This window comes from Saccostrea echinata, unplaced genomic scaffold (assembly GCF_033153115.1).
Source record: "Saccostrea echinata isolate AGI-Se365-2 ecotype Australia unplaced genomic scaffold, CSIRO_AGI_Sech_v1 ptg000005l, whole genome shotgun sequence".
Classification (NCBI taxonomy): domain Eukaryota; kingdom Metazoa; phylum Mollusca; class Bivalvia; order Ostreida; family Ostreidae; genus Saccostrea; species Saccostrea echinata.
Genome location: NW_026889754.1, coordinates 5267041 through 5276273, shown reverse-complemented (window position 1 = coordinate 5276273; position 9233 = coordinate 5267041).

The window sequence follows — 9233 nt, the reverse complement described above, 5'->3', positions numbered from 1 at the left end:
ACCTTGTGAATTTTATCAAACTTTCTGGGAAAACATTAAAGATTTTTATTATATGACTCTCAAGGAGATTTTTGCAAAAAACGAAATGACATATACACAAAGGTTATCTTTAATAACTCTTTTATTTAAAAAAGGACACTCTAAGAATCAGACAAATTATAGACCTATTAGTCTAACAAATACTGATTATAAAATAATTGCCTTTATCTTAGCTAACAAACTACAAAAAATACTGGATAATGCAATACATGTAAATCAATCGGCATATATAAAAGGGCGTAATATAGCCTTAAATGCAAGATTAATTGTTGATATTTTTGAGTATTGTGAAGAAAATGACCTGGATTCAATATTGTTATTTCTTGATTTCCAAAAGGCTTTTGACTCTGTTGAATGGAATTTTATGTTGAAAGTTCTTAAAAAATACAATTTTGGAGAAAATTTCTTAAAATGGATCACCATATTATATAATAAGCCTATATTTAGAATAAAAAATAATGGGTGGATATCTAAAACATGTGATATGCATAGAGGTATAAGACAGGGATGTCCTGTTTCTGCAATTTTATTCCTATTTGTAGTAGAAATATTAGCCATTGCTATTAGATCAAATCCTAACATAATGGGTTTTCAAAAACCTGGAATGACTGATATCATAAAGATAATACAACATGCAGATGACTGCACACTTCCTTTAAAAGATAAGAAGTCCCTTAAACATTCTTTGGAGGTTATAAAAAAATTCAGTAATTTATCTGGCATGAAACTTAACATGACCAAAACAGAGTGTCTTTTAACAGGTCAGTGGAAAAATTTGTACCAGCAAATGGAAAATGTTGACGTCAATAATTCCTGCATAAAAGCTCTAGGGATTTACATAGGACATAACAAAGAAATATGTTACAATAAAAACTGGACAAAAATTGTAGATGATTTAGAAAAACTTTTTGAGTCTTGGAAAAAAAGAAAATTAACAATTTTTGGCAAAGTCTGTGTAATTAATACTCTAGCAATATCAAAGATTATATATGTTGGGTCAATTTTAAGTTTTCCAAATGAATATATAGTTAAGAAATTACAAAGTCTATTTATCAATTTTGTATGGAATAAAAAAGACAGAATTAAAAGGAACACGCAGATTGGAAGTGTCCAAGATGGAGGAATTGGTATTGTTGATGTACCTTTAAAACTAAAATCCATAAAAGTATCTTGGATTAAGAACATATTAAGTAAAAAAAAATTCCTTATTCCTTTTTGTAGATAGTTTGTGTAAGGAAAAAATTTTTGATTTTGAATATCTATGTAAAACAAATATTATTGACACAAAAGATTATCGAATTATGGAAAACTTTCCTTTGTTTTACAAAGAAATGCTTGTATTTTTTAATGAATGTAAAAGAAACAAAAGAGAACCGAGTCTGAACTCTTTATTAAAGGAACCATTGTGGTGTAATAATAAAATTAAGTACAAAAACAAGCCGCTGTTTTTTGTAAACTGGCTGAAAAGTGGATTTAAATATATTGGTGATATTGTAGACAAAAATGGTATGCAACCTATAGAATGGTTTTATGATAAACTTGTATGTAAGAGAAACTGGATTTGTGAATATGTGATAATGAAAAATGTAGTTTTTAAAGTTTTTGTAGATCATGAATTTACAAATATACAGTATGAAAACATCATGTATGAGAATACTTCATATGAATTACTTTATCAACATCAAGTTAAATTGTATGATATTACTTCAAAATTGATCTATAACATTCTATGTCATGATAAATTTAAACCTCCATTACATCAATATTATTATGAAAAAATGTTTGAAATTCCAAAAACAGCTTGGAAATCTATATATGAACAAAAAATATTAGCTATTGCAGATAGAGGAATATCAGACTTCAATTATAGAGTATTAAATAACTTACTATGTAATAGAGAAATGTTGAAGAAATGGAAAATTGTTGAAAATGAAATGTGTGTTTTTTGTAAAGATGTAAAAGAAAACAATGAACATCTTATTCTAAAATGTCAGAATGTTTCTCATATATGGGATACTGTCCAGCAAGTTTTGAAATTTGATATATCATGGAAAAATATTGTCATTGGATTTTATAATGAAAAAAATGAAAAGATATTATTTTTGAATAGCATAATATCCCTGATTGCTTGTAAAATTTACAAATACAAAATGTACTGTAGACTAGAAAACAAACAAGAAAAGCCTCAAGAAATATGTTATCATATTAAGAGTATATTGAATATTTTTTCTGAGGTATATAAGAAAATTCACCACAAAAATTATTTTAATGTCATAAAATGTATTAAAGACAAATTATGAATCATTAACCCAGTGTAGAATAAGCCTATTATTCTACAAATCTTATCTGGGAGACAATTAATAGACTGTATCTGTGCTGGAGGTGTGGTCTCCCAGATATAACAGGGTACCTATATACAATATTATACATATAATATTTAGCTGGGTTTCTTTGTCTGTTTTTTTTTCTTTCTCATTTTGATAATTTGTGATAAATTTTTCTATATGACTCTATAAATGGTAATGTTTCAAAAAATCAAATCAATGCATTGTAACATGTATGTGATGTTTTGTTTTCAAATAAATGATTAAAAAAAAAAATGACAAAGTTTGATGATCATAGGCCTTAAATTGGTCAAAATATGCCTCTAAATCATTTTGAAAAAGAATGGCCGCAAAATTTAAAAAGTAGGTTACCGTGACCTACTTTTAAGTCAACATGATATGAGGTCCTTAGATGCATCAACTGACAAGATTTTATGATCCTAGTCCTTAGTAAGCAAAATATCAACATTTTAATAAAATGTAATTTTTGGTAAACTTTGAAGTGACCTTGAGACCACGCCCTTTGCCCCAGGGTGATGCCTGGAACACAGTAGGGCCACAGTAGGCAATCAAAATTTTACATAGGAATATATAGGAAAAATATTTAAAAATCTGATGATGAACAGAAAAGGCATTATTAGTCATATTGATATGCAAGCATCCTCATGTAGTGTAGATTCAAGTTTCTTGAATTCATGACCCCTGGGGATTGGTGGGGCCACATTAGATGATCAAAGTTTTCACATACTAGGAAGAAATAGGACAAAACTTCACAGTCTTCTACTCAACAATGGCAAAGACTTGATTACCAGAGTCATATTTATACGGAAACATTCTCAGGTAGTGTAGATTAAAGTTTTGCAGACCTGTTTACCCATATTGTTGTCTCTCAGTATTTCTCATTTGATTTGTCAGCGAGATTTGGCATTTGCCCGTAAGATTCACTTTCAATCGATTTTACATACATTACTAGTGAACAACTACATTTCTGATTACCAAAACATGGTTTAATAACCAAGAAAAACATTATACCTGGCTTTCTTTCAATAGGTTTCTGTCATTTTTTAAACCACCGCGTTTTGGCAACCCACATCACTTCTTTCTCTTTTTTACTGATTAAAAAGCGTCAAACTGAGACAGATCAAAACGAAAACTAACTGCTAAAATCCAAACGAACGGATTTCTGATTTCCGCATTTCTTAACAGCAAAACGTGAGACGTATTTTGGACTCAAATTCCGTACAAAATACGGCGAAATCGTAAGAGTAAACAGGTCTGGTTTTGTTAAAATTATAATTCCCTGGGGTAGAGTGAGGCCACAGTAGGTGATCAAAGTTTTTCACAGGAATACAAAGGGAAAAAATCTGCTTACGAACAGTAGGGTCATGACTCAGGTGAGCAATGTGGCCCATGGGCCTCTTGTAGCTGCAATAATGTAGCTCTCTCCTATTTTTTTATTTGACACTTTCGGGAGAAGGCTACAATTTCATATGATCTCCTTAATGGTGCAAAAATATAATTTTGCTACTGGCGTCTTCAGGCACAGTAGACTGCTTTTCAGTTAAACTTCAATTGAATAAGATGATTTTTTAATTCATCATCAACAACCTAACCCTTTGCACACGAACACAAGGAAAAATACAACAGCATGTTTATTAGTCGTCTTTTTCAGCAGCCATGACAGGTCTCGCGTGATTACCTGAGATTTACAATTATATTTAGATTGGCTTGATAAAGTAAATATTAGCGTAGATAAGTAATGCTGTATGCCACCACTAAATCATAAATAAATGCATTCGAGATTGAAATTGCATATTTAATACAATATTTATGCTTAGAGTAAGAGGATTCCTATATTCAGCTGCAGATCTGCTCCTGAATTCTGATTTACTGTCCCAAAATAAAGTGAATCAAGGTCAGTAAACATGGTGGACAAATTCAAGTTGTAATGTTGACATACACAAAAAATAACCAATGTATGGACTAATCATTCTATTTCTGTTTAATCAATTTATAACTACAATTTTTGAGTTCAGGTAGGAAATGTAAATGAAATAGTCACTTATTTCTGATTTGAGCCAAATTCATTGCAGGAGTGAATCACATTACGGAGATCCTAAGAAGTTGTAGCCCTCGCCAAAAAAAAATGGATAAAGCTACATTATTGCAGCTATTTTTATTGATACAAACGTACAGTAAAATATACCTATATGGAAGTGCCAGGGACAAAGAATTCTGATTTTTTTGTAAAACTTAATTCATTATATTGGATGCCTCTAATACAATTGATTTTCAGTGTTTTGGACATTGATATTTCTATAGGGACCCCAACCCAATTGGGGTCATCTTCCGTTTGATTTCAGAATTATGTCTGGTTTTAAATCCTTGCATTTTTATGAACAAAGCTTTACCACTTTAAGAAAAGTGGGAAATCTATGGTGTATTAATTTAACATATTAATAAAGGTATGTAAGGAAGCAAAACCAGCGTACCCATGTTGTCACTGATGTGTGCAGTGATAGAAAACACCAGGTAAACAAATATACAGACAAGAACAGAGCCTGAGCCATGTTTACACTCAGGTGTTTGCTGTGGAGTTATGAAGAATGCATCAGTAGTTTTCATGTTAGTTTAAATCATTGAACTGAGGTTATTTTTTAAGAATAAAAAGGGAAATACAGATCCGTTAACAAAACGGCAATGTCACTGAGTCTATGCTGTTTTAATACCTTGGATATGACAAAGTGAGCTAAAAGCTCCAAACACTTTTTCTTTGTATATTTTAACTTTACATCTCTGAATATCTAGAAATTTCTTCTTGACCCCATCAGATAACAAGATCTGAATGTGCATTTTAAAACTACCTGGAATAAAAATGAATTTATTGTATTTAAAGTGTGAATTTATTAAAAGCATATTTGCTGTTACCATGTTGTACTGTATTGCATTTTGACTAGATACAATATGCAAATATGATTGTAAACCTTACATATAAAGTCTAATGTCATATGCTTTTCTGTTGTAGCACTAGGTGTTTTACGAGCTGGAAACTGTCTGGAGGAAGTGAAAAGTTAGGTAGACTTGCGATACCCAGAGCGAATATTTGCTACAAACATGCGTAAATATAAAGCAACTCTTGCCCAGGTACAAGTTTCGTCAACCTTTTGTAGATGCATATGATTTTGTATATCAGATCTTTTAAGTGTGTTGCAAATCTGTGCTTACATGTATTATTACAATTTTCATGCAGCTGATTTAGGTTGATGTAAGAACACAAGCAGTAATTACATAAAGTTTGTGTCTGGAACCTCTACAAATGAAATAACATTATACTTGACTTTATATACTAGTATAGATATTACATCAGTGTTGTTCAACAGGTTATTGGGTTGAAAGATGAGGAATTAAGGTGGCTGTGCAGTCATCTCGGGCATACAGAAAAGGTACATGAGGCTTACTAAAGATGCACATCTAGTCCAATTGAACGGATTGAGATTGCGAAATTAAAGTAATATACTCTTGAATCTTTGGAATGCTGAACAAATTTCAACCAGTTTTGGTGTATAGGAACCTTGTCATGTGCTAGTAAAGGAGAACCTAAATTGTGAATTTCAAGGTCCTTGCCTCCATGGGGCCTGCAGGAGGGGGGGGGTTCAAACCATCAAATTTAAGATCAGACAAAACCTCTTGTTCAGTAATATTTAACTTCCCAAGAACTTGTGATTGCAGTATTGTTTCCTAATTTTGAAGGAAAAAAATGGGTCAACATTGGAATTGATTTCAGCATGTCTTGGGAAATATGTGGAATTTCAGAATGAACTTTGGCAGTAATGTAGACTGTTTATATGTGAATGTATGTGAAAAGAAAGTATACATGTAATATTAAATCATTTCGATTATTAGTATTTCACTGATGTAATTTGGTATCCTATCCGAGAAGTTCCATGCCTTTACTTTTTGGCAGCCAGTTAAAAGCGATCTAAAGGCCTGTGTCATGGAAGAGTGCCCAGGCCTCAGATATCTGACATATTTGAATATTGTCATCTTTACTAGATGATATCCAGTAGACAAACTGTTCACATCATTGTAATGAACACCAAGCCCTCAACCAAAATTTAGAAATTCTTGGCCTCAAAGCCTTTAGTTCAGACCCCTTGGTCATATATTGAAAACACATTACAACTTTTGAAGTCTTTACTGTTGGATATATTTGCAAAATAGTAATGAGCAGCTACCCTCTACCAAAATTATAAATGTTGCCCAATTGGGGAGATGTCTAGAAGTATGCTTTCCCATTGCCTAGAGCAAGTGGAACGTTGTCGTAGGAAAGTAAGTTTTTTGTGCCAGCTAACCTGTTGTTGAAAGTACAGTTGTACTTTGTTATCTAGAATACCAGGGATCTGCATTGGCAGCCCCTACTGCTCTTTTTTGTTTTTATATATTTTTTTTTACCCTGGTTATCTCAAATCCTCGAATATTTTGAAGTTTTATTTTGTTCCCATCACATAAAAACGTTTTATTTTTGTTAATATTTATAAGGTTCTAATCATTTTCAAAAGTCAAATTATATCTCTAAATAACCATATTAAGAAAACTTGTGTTCTAAAATTGAGGCCATCTCGCCTATTATGACGTAATATTAGATCACTGATTTAGTCAAGTCAAATAATCTTCGTGCTTCCTTTCAAACCTGCGTAATTTGTTCAACCTTTTTGCGGAGATAATGAACGGAAAGCAAATAATTGGAATTTTTCTATGTCAAAGGGGCATAACTCTGTAAAAAATTGCTCGATCGTACCCAAAACAGAAATTGATCTATATATTCTTATGATAAATCTGTAACTAAATTTTTATTATAGTATGTGCAACCTCTGCGAAGAAAATGAACGAAAACTGCAAATAATTGGAATTTTTCTAAGTCCTAGGGGTATAACTCTGTCAAGTCCTAGGGGTATAACTCTGTCAAAAATTGCTCGATTGTACCCAAAACGGAACCTGACCTAGATATTTTTATGATAAATCTGTATACCGAATTTCATTTCAGTATGTGCAACCTCTGCGAAGAAAATGAACGGAAACTTGTTGGTGGACCGACCGAACGACAGACAACAGCAAAGGAATATGTCCTGCATTCTTCGAAGGGAGGCATTACAATGGCTAACAAGAGAGGGAAAAAAGAGGGAGAGAAAGGAATAGGAGAGAAAAATTGGCCCCTAAATCGCAAAAAAATCTTTTTCGCGCATTGTGCTTAACCTTTTTAACTCTATAGATTACCGAAACCCGATGTTAAATGATAAAAGGGAAAAGTGTCATTTATGATCTATTTATTTTCTTAAATTTCCCCTCATTTTGTGTCGTCTGCAGAGCAGAGCGACACTTGGGGACCACTTTACCCGTCATTTGTCTGTCTGTCCGTCTATCACATCTTGCATCTCAAGAACTGTAAGAGATGGATTTGATAATTTGCACATAAATTGTTTGGCATTGTGCATTGCTATGGTTACCGAACTACTTTTACTAACCCTTGACCTACTTTAAAAAATAGTTAAAAGTACCAATATACAGCATATTTTTTGACATTAAAGAGGTAAAGTCTATGCTATTCAGCATCTGCACTGATTGTTAGACCACATTATGAAAAATTCCAGCATTGTAATACACTAGGCCTTGACCTTTGACCTACTTAGCTAAAAAAATACCTTGGACAGTTCAATTTAACTTATGTTATTAGCATTTATACATGTTTATGAGCTCAATTTACTATGCATTGGAACTGTACGATTTACCAAACAAACTGATATTTAAATACCATGAAAATACATTGGGATCGGTATCCAACGATCTATTTTGTATACTGACAATTGGAGTAAAGACTTGGAAACACGTTAACACATTTAAAATTATAAATAACTAGATATCATTAAGATGGAAGCCATCTCTAAGGGCCCAGCTTTCAGCAACGAACATGAAAATGTAAGGTAGCTGAAAAGGGTTTATTTTGAAGAGGAACATTTGTGTACTATTAAGGTAGCTGAAAAGGGTTTATTTTGAAGAGGAACATTTGTGTACTATTAAGGGATGTGTTGTTTGAGTCTAAGTTTGAGTTTCTATGTCATCCTTGTTATAATAAAAAAAAATGGCACGAAAATCACGAGTGTTTCATACCCTCACAACAAGAGGCCCAGGGGCCACATCGCTCATCTGAGCACTCTGGCTAGGAAAAAGCAAAAATCAGTTCAGTCTTGAAAAGTTTTCATATTAAAGTGGTTCAAGGTGTGGGGGTGGGGTGTTGATTTGAACTAACTTGAATCTATACTTCATAGGGATGCTTTTGAATTAATTTGACAAATAATGGCTTTGCTGTTCTTAAGAAGATAATTTTTATTGATATATCATTTGTATTCCTTTGTATAACTATGACCCCATATTATGGCACCTCTATTCTCCTGGGGGTCATGATTTGAACAAAATTTGAATCTGCACTACCTGAGGATGCTTCCATGTAAATATGACCAATCATGGCTTTGCTGTTCTTGAGAAGATTTTTAAATATTTTTTTCTATATATTCCTATGTGAAACTTTGATAGCCCATTGTGGCCTCACCCTACCCAATGATTTGAACAAACTTGAATCTACACTACCAGAGGATGCTTCCATATAAGTTTCATATTTTCAAGCACAGTGGTTCTTGAGAAGGAGATTTTTTAATGATGCCATTAATTTTTCATTAATTCATAATTACCTCCCCTTCGAAGAAGGCGTGGTCCTTCATTTGAACAAATTTGAATCCCCTTTACCCAAGGATACTTTGTGGCAAGTTTGGTTGAAATTGGCCCACTGATTCTTGTGAAGAGGATGAAAATGTGAAA